At 31.7% G+C, this 14,420-nt stretch overlaps 1 protein-coding gene across 2 annotated transcripts in view; it reads right to left on the minus strand.

Moving 5' to 3' along the window:
• Positions 1-13,433, minus strand: part of LOC111613815 (intraflagellar transport protein 20 homolog) — a 28,041-nt gene extending 14,608 nt beyond the window's left edge. The window contains exons 1-4 of one of the 2 annotated variants that reach the window (XM_023355165.1): positions 13,288-13,433; positions 12,947-13,084; positions 8,741-8,832; positions 1,649-1,851 (exon numbers count right to left, since the gene is read on the minus strand). The gene's annotated coding sequence lies outside the window, so the exon portion shown is untranslated. Of the gene's footprint in view, positions 1-1,648; positions 1,852-8,740; positions 8,988-12,946; positions 13,085-13,287 lie in introns of those variants that run through there. The other variant, XM_023355164.1, reaches the window with a different exon arrangement.
• Between the last annotated feature and the right edge of the window lie 987 nt (positions 13,434-14,420).

Here is a 14,420-nt window from a genome sequence, read left to right on the forward strand (position 1 = left end):
AGCTACTTTCAAAAAATTCTGAAATCCATCTTCTGATACGATATCAAGAGGCCTGCCATCTTTTAAAATCCAACACACAATTGCTGTAGTTATTTCTTCGCTTCTTCTATCTACAATTTTAAATTTATTAATAATTTCTTAATCTACTTGTCAAATAACTTCACTAGTAATGGACATTCAGTAGTGAACACTGCTTAAGCATGTTGCTTAGATTCAAATCTAAGCCTTAATGAATTCAAATCGAAACTGCCTTAGATTCAAATCTAAGCCAATATTTTAGTTTACTTAAAACCATGCTAGTTGAATCTGTTTAAAATTATTGACTTTAAAGAATAAAGTAATTCAACATTACACGGAGTAAGATTCCTATCTTGTTTATTTTAGACACGCAATTGCCACATATCTATCAAAATGCTTAGACAAACATTCTATTATATATATGGTATATGGGCCTGTGTGAATATAATACAAATTCCTATTTGAACCTTCCAAAAAATAAAATAAGATTACATTAGAATTAATTAAAATACATCTATAAATTTCATTTTTTATCATTTTATTTATTAGAAAAAGAGAAAAATTTTAACTTTTTAAGTGAAATATTTTAAATCGATTAATATTTTGACGTAACGCGTAATGTATTTGTCGGATCATCGAACGTTCGAAAGCAACGAATTGTTCGAATGTATTGTTCGATTTTTCTATTGTTGATCGCCATTTTTAAGCGAAATTTTCCGAAAGTTCTGCGTTTTCTCCGTATTTTTTTCCCCTTTTGAGATTTTCCCAAAGAATTGTGATTAAATAAACTTCAGTATTGTAAGTTAAACATTATTTTTGCTTTATAAGAAATCAAAATAGAATGTTAGACTGAAACATATTTATATTTTTAGATTTAAAATTTCATTTATAATGTGAGATTTTTAAAATTAACGTTGAATTAAATTGATATATCAGATTATAAATAAAATTTGGTTGGCTATATACATATATTAGTTTAAATCATAAATGTCAGTAAATAGGTACCGTACGTTCTATGTAAGTTTAAGAGATTGTCTGTTGCTTTAAATATCAATTTTTATGTACAGTACATTAAGAAAAAACATACTCTGATATGTCGAGTAGATCGAAATAGGCGAAGAGCGTGGGGTGTCCAGATTTCACGAAAGTCAATATTTTCCTCGGAGATCCAGGAATAAGTATAAAAAAATTTGGTGGAGATCTGCGGCAACTTAATAGATTTATCTGTAACCTCAGCACAATCCAACACACAATTGCTGTAGTTATTTCTTCGCTTCTTCTATCTACAGTTTTAAATTTATTAATAATTTCTTAATCTACTTGTCAAATAACTTCACTAGTAATGGACATTCAGTAGTGAACACTGCTTAAGCATGTTGCTTAGATTCAAATCTAAGCCTTAATGAATTCAAATCGAAACTGCCTTAGATTCAAATCTAAGCCAATATTTTAGGCATGTACATGACTTCAATGAAAATAAGCATTAAAAAGTGCTCTATATCGCACTGCTGTAAAAATTAAGTCAAGAATCAAAAACTGCCCACTATTAGTGCAGTTACACTCCTTATTATTACAAAAATGTTTAGTGTTTGATCTATAAAAGCATTTAGGCAAGCGTTTAATTACTTACGTGGTCTAAAATCTTGAACCAAATTAATGTAGTCCAGCACGGTTCGTTGCTGATTTTCAGCCCCCTGCGAATTTGATCCCATGGAACTCAGCAATGTGGAAGATGCAGAAATCGTAGTAGATGACGATGATGAAGAGATTCATTTGATAGGCACGACCCGCTGGTTGGTCTTCAATCCAGGGAAATATTAATAGCACTAACATCTTAAAATAAAAAATAAAAATCTGTTACATATCTGAAAAGCTTTATACTGATAAATATTTTTAAATGATTAATTCAAAACATATTGTATTGAATTATTCAAGAATACAGTACGTTATTTTCCGTGTACATGAATTCCACACGAGGTTGTTTCCTGGGTGGACCTGATGTTTTCGTGTGGTCATTTAAAACTTTCCCGTGAAAGTGCTGACGGTAATTTGTCGTATTTCCAGAAAACTTTAAAAATTTGCCGCAAAGTGTGCATTGCGCCTTGTTTTCTTTAGAGTTTTTTTGAAAAAATTTTTAAACTTCTGTTGTTGAACTTGAATTCATCGCGGGTACCGTGGGAATGACTTTTTTTCTTCACGACGTAAGTTGCTTGCTAAGTGAAAGTGAAGTAAACTGCTCGCCCCGCAACCCCGCTAGTTGATTTGCATAAAATTAAAAGCTTTTAAAAGCTAATTTTAATTTATATAGCCTTTTTAAGAGTTTCGTTAAAAGTAAACCACATTCTTAAAACCATGCTAGTTGAATCTGGTTAAAATTATTGACTTTAAAGAATAAAGTAATTCAACATTACACGGAGTAAGATTCCTATCTTGTTTATTTTAGACACGCAATTGCCACATATCTATCAAAATGCTTAGACAAACATTCTATTATATATATGGTATATGGGCCTGTGTGAATATAATACAAATTCCTATTTGAACCTTCCAAAAAATAAAATAAGATTACATTAGAATTAATTAAAATACATCTATAAATTTCATTTTTTATCATTTTATTTATTAGAAAAAGAGAAAAATTTTAACTTTTTAAGTGAAATATTTTAAATCGATTAATATTTTGACGTAACGCGTAATGTATTTGTCGGATCATCGAACGTTCGAAAGCAACGAATTGTTCGAATGTATTGTTCGATTTTTCTATTGTTGATCGCCATTTTTAAGCGAAATTTTCCGAAAGTTCTGCGTTTTCTCCGTATTTTTTTCCCCTTTTGAGATTTTCCCAAAGAATTGTGATTAAATAAACTTCAGTATTGTAAGTTAAACATTATTTTTGCTTTATAAGAAATCAAAATAGAATGTTAGACTGAAACATATTTATATTTTTAGATTTAAAATTTCATTTATAATGTGAGATTTTTAAAATTAACGTTGAATTAAATTGATATATCAGATTATAAATAAAATTTGGTTGGCTACATACATATATTAGTTTAAATCATAAATGTCAGTAAATAGGTACCGTACGTTCTATGTAAGTTTAAGAGATTGTCTGTTGCTTTAAATATCAATTTTTATGTACAGTACATTAAGAAAAAACATACTCTGATACATACATTACATTTCAGAAGCTTTTTTTAACACGTTTTTAGGACATTAAGCATTGCTTTTTCAGATTTAAAAGATATTTATCAGAGGAACCACATAATATTATCATAAGAAATATTCACTAATCAATTATTTTTCAAAAACATCTTATTTATATTAATTAAATTATTATTATTATTTATTAATTATTGTGAAGATTCTTGCTGTGTAAGATTTGTAATACTGTATATTAATGAATATTTTAATAAATAATGATTATTTGCTTAGAATACTACAGAAAATTATTTTTCTCTTCTAGTTGATATTTTCCTTTAGCAGGAACATCAGCCATACTCACAAAGAAAAATTTAACTGAAATCTAGGGTATATTTTATAATTATTATTGCTTTTACAACTTCATATTTTGATATAAATAATGCTATTTGCTGCATATACTGTCTTTTAGTGTAAACATTTGCTGAAGTAACAGTTTTAGCGAAATTAAAAAATACAGTATCACGTTACTAATAGAGATTTCTTTTAAATATTTTATGTTATTAGATGAAAACTAAAATCCAGTATATAAATTGCTTTGATATTTAACACTTATTCTAAAATGTTTGCAGTATGCATCATTAAAGTGATTTTAATTAATCCTGTTTAAATTACAACATTAGAACATGGTCCTCAGATCAGTACTAGTCTATAGACTGTGGTAAAGTTTTAGTTTTCTGCCAGGTTGTCTAATATTATGTAACTTATTAAACAGAACAAATGTTATATGTTTGTGGACTGAAAACATACTTTAAAATTTAAAATAAAATACAGTAGTTGAAATTAAAACTTTTAGTCATTTAAATTAATATTTCATAATAATTGAGAGTAATGTAACATAGTACAAATATTCTAATAAATAATGTATATCTTTCAAAACGGTGTTTTCTGACGTTGTTACATTAGAAGAGAGAATATAAGAACAAGCTTTATGCTCAAAATGCATTTAAAACAAGACATAAAACGAACAGAATCAAACAATAATAACACTGTTTGACAAGGGTTCTATTTCTGATATTAAAATGTGTGATTCTAAACCAATTTATCATGGAAAATTCAAATCTGGAAACAGAATTTTGTTGTCAGGGATACTTTTTGTGTAACGTGTATATATATGTATATATTCACAGTTCATGGCAAACACAGACGTTATAGAGAAATATGTGTATGTTGCTGCATGCAGTAATAATCGAACGTGACAATGATGTNAAATAGAATGTTAGACTGAAACATATTTATATTTTTAGATTTAAAATTTCATTTATAATGTGAGATTTTTAAAATTAACGTTGAATTAAATTGATATATCAGATTATAAATAAAATTTGGTTGGCTATATACATATATTAGTTTAAATCATAAATGTCAGTAAATAGGTACCGTACGTTCTATGTAAGTTTAAGAGATTGTCTGTTGCTTTAAATATCAATTTTTATGTACAGTACATTAAGAAAAAACATACTCTGATACATACATTACATTTCAGAAGCTTTTTTTAACACGTTTTTAGGACATTAAGCATTGCTTTTTCAGATTTAAAAGATATTTATCAGAGGAACCACATAATATTATCATAAGAAATATTCACTAATCAATTATTTTTCAAAAACATCTTATTTATATTAATTAAATTATTATTATTATTTATTAATTATTGTGAAGATTCTTGCTGTGTAAGATTTGTAATACTGTATATTAATGAATATTTTAATAAATAATGATTATTTGCTTAGAATACTACAGAAAATTATTTTTCTCTTCTAGTTGATATTTTCCTTTAGCAGGAACATCAGCCATACTCACAAAGAAAAATTTAACTGAAATCTAGGGTATATTTTATAATTATTATTGCTTTTACAACTTCATATTTTGATATAAATAATGCTATTTGCTGCATATACTGTCTTTTAGTGTAAACATTTGCTGAAGTAACAGTTTTAGCGAAATTAAAAAATACAGTATCACGTTACTAATAGAGATTTCTTTTAAATATTTTATGTTATTAGATGAAAACTAAAATCCAGTATATAAATTGCTTTGATATTTAACACTTATTCTAAAATGTTTGCAGTATGCATCATTAAAGTGATTTTAATTAATCCTGTTTAAATTACAACATTAGAACATGGTCCTCAGATCAGTACTAGTCTATAGACTGTGGTAAAGTTTTAGTTTTCTGCCAGGTTGTCTAATATTATGTAACTTATTAAACAGAACAAATGTTATATGTTTGTGGACTGAAAACATACTTTAAAATTTAAAATAAAATACAGTAGTTGAAATTAAAACTTTTAGTCATTTAAATTAATATTTCATAATAATTGAGAGTAATGTAACATAGTACAAATATTCTAATAAATAATGTATATCTTTCAAAACGGTGTTTTCTGACGTTGTTACATTAGAAGAGAGAATATAAGAACAAGCTTTATGCTCAAAATGCATTTAAAACAAGACATAAAACGAACAGAATCAAACAATAATAACACTGTTTGACAAGGGTTCTATTTCTGATATTAAAATGTGTGATTCTAAACCAATTTATCATGGAAAATTCAAATCTGGAAACAGAATTTTGTTGTCAGGGATACTTTTTGTGTAACGTGTATATATATGTATATATTCACAGTTCATGGCAAACACAGACGTTATAGAGAAATATGTGTATGTTGCTGCATGCAGTAATAATCGAACGTGACAATGATGTTGCTGGCCTAATGAAGGTGCTGAACTTCACCTACAGTTCACAGGAGTGGAGACTTTTCATAGATGCATTGAAAATAAGTCTCAAGGGTGTTTTTCTCCACAATGGAAATAAAATGCCCTCTGTTCCAGTTGCTTATGCCAGCTTGACTAAAGAGAATTACAAATTCTTATGAAGGATGATAAATTCATTACAATACAATGAATACAAATGGAAAATATGTGGAGACTTCAAAGTAATTGCTATGACATTGGGAATGCAACAAGGCTACACGAAGTATGCATGTTTTCTTTGCGAGTGGGATAGTCATGACAGAAATTCTAACTAAATGTAAAAAAAATGGCCTAAGTGGAGGTGGAAAGTGGACGAAAAGAATGTGCAACATGAAAGTCTGGTAGCTCCTGAAGATATACTACTTCCACCGCTTCACATCAAACTTGGCCTAATGAAACAATTCGTAAAGGCCATGGATCCAACAGGCAGTGGATTTGCATATCTAGCTGACAAATTCCCCATCTTTCAGCTGCAAAAATAGAGGAAGGTGTATGTATGGGCCCGCAAATCAAGGAGTTGCAGAAAGATGCAAATTTTGAAGCATGTTTAACTGCCAAAGAAAAGAGAGCATGGGAGTGTTTCAAGATGGTATCAGAAAACTTCCTCGGAAGAAGAGCTACCAACTACAAAGCAATGGTGAATGACATGATCAAAGCACACCAAGATCTGGGGTGCAATATGTCTCTGAAGGTACATATGATAGACTCATCTGAACTACTTCACAGAGAGTTGTAGTGACGTATCGGATGAACATGGCAAAAGATTCCATAAAGACATTTCTACTATAGAAAGGCGTTATGAAGAGAAGTGGGTACCTTCTATGTTAGCAGATTATTGCTGGAATATCATTTGAGAGAAGAAAGATTCTCAATACAAGAGAAAAAGTGATGTGCATTACTATATGGTGGCTCATTTTTGTCAATTTTCTGTAATTGCTCATGTGAAATAAATGCTACAAAGCAAATACACTAAGATGTATATGTTATATGTTAGATCCCAACCTCCCTTAATATGATGAACTTAATAACATCATAAAAAAACTGATTTTTTTCTTGAATTTCAGCTAATGTGTCCTGCACTATATCAGAAACATAAAGAAAAAATAAAATTCTGATTACTCATAAACTATCCCTGACAGAAAAAAACTAAAAACAGGTTTGAATTCAGTGCTCGAAGTACAACTAGGAACACAATGTATTTTTTCAGAAATAGAAAAAAAGTTTTTTTTTGCAGAACAGTGTTATCTAGTCGATACATAATATGAATCCTTTTCCACACCTCATTAAAACTTAGGTTTTCTTCAAAACTAATGATAAAAATTGATTACTTCGCTCTTATTCAGCTGTAAAAGAGTTTAGGTATTATAAAAAAAAACTGATTTAATAAAAATATTATTTTATTTTAAAACTTACAAGATGCATTAATTTATTTCCTGAAGATCAGTATTTTTTTTGAAATTTAAGAAAAATAATAATATCCAAATCAACTTTACTTCAGATATTTAGAGATGAATTTACTTTCTTTGGATGTAAATTTACAGTGAATTTACATTTAAACATAAACTTAAATATCATATATAAATTATATAATTAAATATTTATTTGATTTTTATATTATACACTTCATTCCAAAAATTATGCTCCTGTAATTTCATCATTTTCGTAATTACAAATTTTACATACTTCGCTTATTTCCAAAAAAATTATCCAATTTGGTCGTATCAGTTAATTCCCATAAAACAGTTATGATTAAGTTTAAGATATCTTTTATATTTGTTAAAACATCCTTTTTAATAAAAATTTCTTTTACATTGATTGTTTTTCATTCTGCTGTGCATTTCACGTGTATTAGATAGCACATCACTATAGACATGCCACATCCTTCTTGACTCCGGCGTAAAATGAAGAAAGACGACACTTTATGGAAACAGGGTAGAGAGCCCTTTCCCTAAAATCCGAGTAAGGCGAAGACAGAAGACATTTACAAGAGGCAAAGGATCTCTCTTTCCCCCGTTACCTTAAAGCCCGAATAGGGCAAAGACAGAGGACACGGGATGCGAAAGTTCCCTCTTCCCCCTTTTCCTGAAAGCCCGAGTTGGGGTGAAGACAGAAGACACGGGAGGCGAAGAGGCTCTTTTCGTTGTATTTTAGAAACCTGAGTCGGCGTAAACGGAAGACACGGGAGACGAAGTCCCTGGCTTTTATTGTTATTATAATGTCGCATCCAATTAGTTTAGGTAGTAATGATAAAGTAAATTTCGAATAATTGAATTTCAAGTATTGAGAAGTATTTATATATATTTTAATAGTGTGCGTTAGAATGAATGAAACTCAACAAGTGATGTTAGTCACATGTGGAGTTACATCCTTTCCAACTCTTGATGGAACTCTGACGCAGCCACCTCCACGTGGTGAGTTCTGGGTTGTCATTGGTCTCGAAATGACGAATGGCAAGCGAAGAGCTGCGTGTTTCCGTCGAATTTATTATAATAATAGATGAAAACAAATCAATACAAGTAGAAATAACAAAAGTAATTAAAGTTAATAGAATTAAATATTGTAACTTTGAATTTTGTTTAAATCATCATGATTTTAATCTACTCTCTTTAGCTTTATGGCACTTATTAATTTCAACTTGACTTCTATTTATAGGGAAGAAATAATTTTTGTGAATTCGATTTAGTGTTTATTAAAGAATACATAATTTAATTCCAAGGATAGAGATTATATTTGATAAAATAAATATTTATTTAGAAAAAATTACCTTTTAAACTGACTTCACGTGTTATTGTTCGCTAGAAAATTATAACTACGTGTTTGATAGAATAATATCCTAATAGGAAAATTGTTGACTTGCTAATAAGGTAAGGATAAAAAAAATTACGTAAGTCAATATAATTACAGGTATAATTTATTCAAAACAGTATATAATGGAAATACTTCTAAAATTATCTATACTTCTATACTATTATTATAAAGAGGTAAAGTTTGTAAGTTTGGATGTAGGAGGTAATCTCCGAAACTACTCATCCGATTTCAAAAATTCTTTCGCCAATATTTAGAATGGANAATTTATTCAAAACAGTATATAATGGAAATACTTCTAAAATTATCTATACTTCTATACTATTATTATAAAGAGGTAAAGTTTGTAAGTTTGGATGTAGGAGGTAATCTCCGAAACTACTCATCCGATTTCAAAAATTCTTTCGCCAATATTTAGAATGGACCTTCAGGGTGGACGTAGGCTGTGTATTATTCCGTTAAATATTCATATAAATTAAAAGATATCATCTAGGTAAGCGTTATATTTTTGGTGTCAGCGGGTGGCGAGGGGCAAGACGCGCGGTTACCTATAGGAGATAGGCAACCGCGCGGCGCAGTCGCGTGGTCGGCAAGATACGCAGTGCAAGTGTCCGAACTTGTACTGAATATAAATGGGTTTTGCTTGCAAAATCCGCGCGGGCGAAGTCGCGGGTAACAGCTAGTCTAATTATAAAATTGTAGACCTATAATTTCCCACCGTCGTCCGTCCGTTCGATTTCCTTACATTCGAGAACGGAGATAGACAGAAATACCAGACAAAATATGGGAACTTGGGGACAGGAGGCGCCGGTTAATTATACGCGAACTTCCGTTGCAAACCGGAAGTCACGTTATTTCAATTCAAAACGTTTCATTTGAAAGCAGTTAATATCGATAGATGACCAGCAGCCCACCAGTGGCCAAGCTACCCACCAGTACCTGAACACTGGCAGCCGATTGCAGAGACAACGTTTAGAGACCGACGGCGGTTTACAGATCGGGTAGACCGCTGTTCAGAAAAATTTCATTGCAGAGACGGCGTTTCTCACCTGCCACAATGTAGACAGCTATTAGAAACAAGTTATTTGACCTATTTTCTAGACTCACTCGGCAGCGGGTTTAGAGTGCTTTTTAATTTGAGTGGTAGCTTTGCTTGTGAAAAAGTTTAGATAAAACCAGATATCGTTCCTTTGATAAATGTTGTAAACGGTACGAACCGACAAAATTATTCATTAATTAATTGCTTGGAGCAACAACAACAAAATTAAATACTTTAAATTTGTTTTAAACGTTCCAATTTCGATATTGAAATGGGTGAAGACTTAAAACTTTAATTAATTTAAATCAGATGCATTTATTTACAATTCGAGTATTGTGTCGGTTATAAAACGTTAATGCTTTCCGAGTCATTGTACTGTTAAACAAACGAGACAATTTTAATAATTACAGAAATCTGTTTATAGATATTAAAAAAATGTAATATTAATAATAAAATATTTAAAATTATCCATTTCGACAGTAATAATATGTCGAAATAATTCCTTAAAAATCTATTCCGAAGACGAATTTCGAATTCGGTATAAATTTTCTAAATATGGATTTGTTCATATTTTAAACCGTATTGGCGACGAAATTAAATATCGAAATGGAAAAGGATTGTCATTAATTGCCGAACAATGNTAATAAGATGTCGAAATAATTCCTTAAAAATCTATTCCGAAGACGAATTTCGAATTCGGTATAAATTTTCTAAATATGGATTTGTTCATATTTTAAACCGTATTGGCGACGAAATTAAATATCGAAATGGAAAAGGATTGTCATTAATTGCCGAACAATGGTTTTGACGGCCTTAAGATTTATTTCTGCAAGCTTTAGGAATATAGCTGGCGACCATTTCTGACGTCGCAAACAAATAACCCGATTGGCCGAACGACTCCTAAAACAGGGGAGTAATAGAGAAGTAAGAGCCAATGTTTTGCCGAAGTTCGTTTAGAGAACGATCAGAAATAGACGATCGTCGTCTTTGCAACGCATTTTAAACCGCGGTTCAGCCAGCCAACGTCTATAGGACGTTCTGTTGATAAACGACGTTTAACGTAAACTCTGTCTCTGCAATCAGCTGTGGGAGTTTTGTCGTGGGTTCGCGCCTCGCTCGGGCGGGCTGGCCACGTGGAGTTTTCCGGGTTTTCTCCACGTCTGTAACGCCTAAATAGGAGCCAGTTTCCCTTAAAAAGACCTCCCGGAAGGCAGATCGCCCAATGTTGCGTTGCCATAACTAAACAAACAATAGATAACCAGCACGGCTCTATTGTTAAAGGAAAAGTATGATGTACAGTACAGTACAGGGGAAAGACACTACTAATTTGAGGTGGATATCATATATTTTAAGTTAAATAAATTAAAAATTACAGCCCGACAGTGTGACGATGTCACAATAAACAATGCCCGTTTTTAATTTGTAAAATGCTTGGCACTTTTTTAAACAATAAATTATCATATTTACTACACTAGGAGACTATCCGATTTGTGAATAAGAGACTAAACTGATTATTTTTTATTTTCTAGGTAAGATATAACCTATGTTTCTGGTAATTATTTATTTTGTTTTTGGATAATTCTCCCACTTTTACGGTTTAGAATAAATTTAATTTTTGTTTTACTATTGTATTTTAGTTAAAGTTGTATACATTTGCTTGTATTAACGGATATGTTATATAATCTTGTATGATTTTTTTTGTTTCTCCCGCCATCATGGTTGTACCACTATGCTTAAATACAGTGAAACATATAATTAAGTGCACACATGTAGATGAATTGGTAATGATTTGGACTGCTTTTTACCTAGTGCCGTAAGTAGGAGCAATAGGTGTATGGTTGCAGGATCCCCAAAAAAGGAAGCCTCTGAATTGCGATATAAAAATTTAAAAGTTTTAGTTATACTTAAAAATTAACTGATCCTTTTGATAGTATTTGTTTTTTATTCTTATTTTTCCATCAAAAGGGAGCCAAAGTTTTACCGTCAAATAAACTTTTCTACTGCCTTTGTGCCGAAGCGATTAAATGCAAGAAAATATCATTTACTAAGAAACTATTCTCTCTGAAATGATGTGATAGACAAAAAATTCATTTTCCAGCAGGTTAATGTGCCCGTACTGTACATTCAGCATCAATGAGATTGTAAATATAACGTTTATGTATTTACTTTTTCTAGAAACAACTAGAAAAATATGTTCTAGAACGTTTGGTGTGGGTATATAGAGTAACTAAATGGCATTTCATCACTTATTTCATTGAAAATAGATGCATCAGCAATGTCTGACAATATGAAACTTTCGAAAGAATACATCCGCGTACTCTTGCTTTAGCACTTTAAAAATGGCCACAACGCAATGAAGACTTACGATCTCTACTGCAAAACGTTCAAATGTTTGGCTTGATTTTATTCGATTAAGGCAATGGACACATGGGCGATCTGCCTAGAAGGAAATGCCTCCTGGGAAGTCTTTTATGATGGGAAACTAACCCCTATTTAGATGTTACTGACGTGAAGATAACTCTGAAAACTTCCACGTGGCCAGCCCGTTGGCGAGGCGCGAACTCACGATCAACTACCAGCGTTCAGCAGTTTTGTCCACTCGGCCACGGGTGGGCACGGTACAAATGCTAAAGGGCTGATAATGCAGTAGGCGATGATTTGCATCATCATGATAAAGCTGTTTCCAATCAACATCACTGTTACGAAGAACTCTACTATGAACAATTAAATCCTTTGAATACCAGGTTCAAAGAACTTCGTTCAATAGTTAACAAGTCCGATACTGTCAAGACAACCTGCCAGCACATAGAGAATGACGACCGGACAGAAGCTGGCTATTCTGGGCGGGAAAGTTCTACATCTTCCACCTTACAGCCCAGACTTAGCGCCAACTGACTATCATCTATTTTGCGTCCTGCACTAACGGTATATGGCTAATATACAGTTCAATGACAATACCCGACATTTGAGACCCTTCAAATAAAAATGCTCCATGCTAACTTACTGTTTGAATCTTCTAATGCGTTCTGGTCAGAAAATACAAAAATATTTTACATTGTCTAAATATAATAAATTATAAAACTAAAATAAAATACAATAATACTTACAATAATAAATCACACACACCTGAATTTTTTGCCGAGTTATTTTTGTTTATTCCAAACGTTTTCGGCCAAATTCATATAGGCCATCTTCAGGTTTTAATAGTTTTCGTAGTAATGGAATCATTCGTTCGAAATTCGTTTGAATTTGAACTTATTACAACTTTTATGTATAATAAATAAATTAAACTAAATATATGATAAAATGTAATCTAAAAATCGCGTTTCAATTTAACAATAAAATAAAAGAAAATTTATAACTTTGAGTTTGAAATACTAAAAAACTCCAGAACATGAAAATGTTTATGGATTATTAAAACCCATATTTTTCTTATTGTTATAAGATTGTTAGGACGGGACACTCACCTTCCATCGCAATGGAAATGGAGAAAATAGAGATTTACAGAAGTAAGATGAGGGACAGATGCCTAAATGCAAAAGATGCAAAAGCATTACCAACGGCTTGGAAATATAAAATTGAGAAAAATATGGGTTTTAATAATCCATAAACATTTTCTTGTTCTGGAGTTNGGGCCTCATTTAGTAAGCCCATTATGAGTTCGGCCAGGCCCATAATGGAGCGACCGGGTAATGAGGAACGGGGTAGACGTAGTCGGTCGGATAAACCCCGAAAAATTCCTGGCCGTCCGGATTCCCCAGAGCGGTAGACTGCCACCTTAACCGCTCGGCCATACGGCCGTCTTACGGATGTAGATAGAAAACGAGATTAACTTAATTTTACTCGAGAAAATAAATTTTAGCTGTTAAAAAATTCAGCAGGAAACAAGAATACAGTATACCAACTTCTTAACGATCAGTTGGATGCCAGGAAGTTATAGCTATTATAAAAACCGCAAAATAAAATGTTTAAACCCAGAAACAGTGCCGTAATTTGGCAAGTGCCTCAATGCACAGGGATAGGGCGAGAGGGTCCTGAAATGAGTATCGAAAAATTATATTTTTATTTTCAATTTTTAAATTTTGCCGTCGTGGTAACCGATTCCGTAACTTTTTTTTGTTAAAGACAAAAAAAAATAACTGACCATTTCTATCGTATGTTTCCCCCCCAAAAAGAAGCCAAAACTATAATGGATAAACCACTGAACACCGGTAGTTTGATGGGCTGGTCACGTCGCGTTTTCTTTACGTTAGTGACACCTAAACAGGGACCAGTGGGCTTTATGTCGAAGAGGGAAAATCTCCAGGGAGGAATTCCGCCCTCGACACATTGTCCACACGTCTCGTTACTGTATACGAATAAAACAATAATGTTGCACAGAGCATACGAAAACCTAGTTACTACTACAGTTTGGAATAAACAAAAATAACTCGGCAAAAAATTCAGGTGTGTGTGATTTATTATTATAAATATATAGCATTGCTGAGAAGGTAGATAGATAATAATACTTACAGAATCCTTGAAAATGTTCTTTGTATGGTCTGGTACGAAAGACAACCATGCAGTGATACCATGAATTGCTGCACTGACATCAACCTCG

Source organism: Centruroides sculpturatus, unplaced genomic scaffold, assembly GCF_000671375.1.
Source record: "Centruroides sculpturatus isolate CEXI.00-Female unplaced genomic scaffold, Cexi_2.0 scaffold572, whole genome shotgun sequence".
Classification (NCBI taxonomy): Eukaryota; Metazoa; Arthropoda; class Arachnida; order Scorpiones; family Buthidae; genus Centruroides; species Centruroides sculpturatus.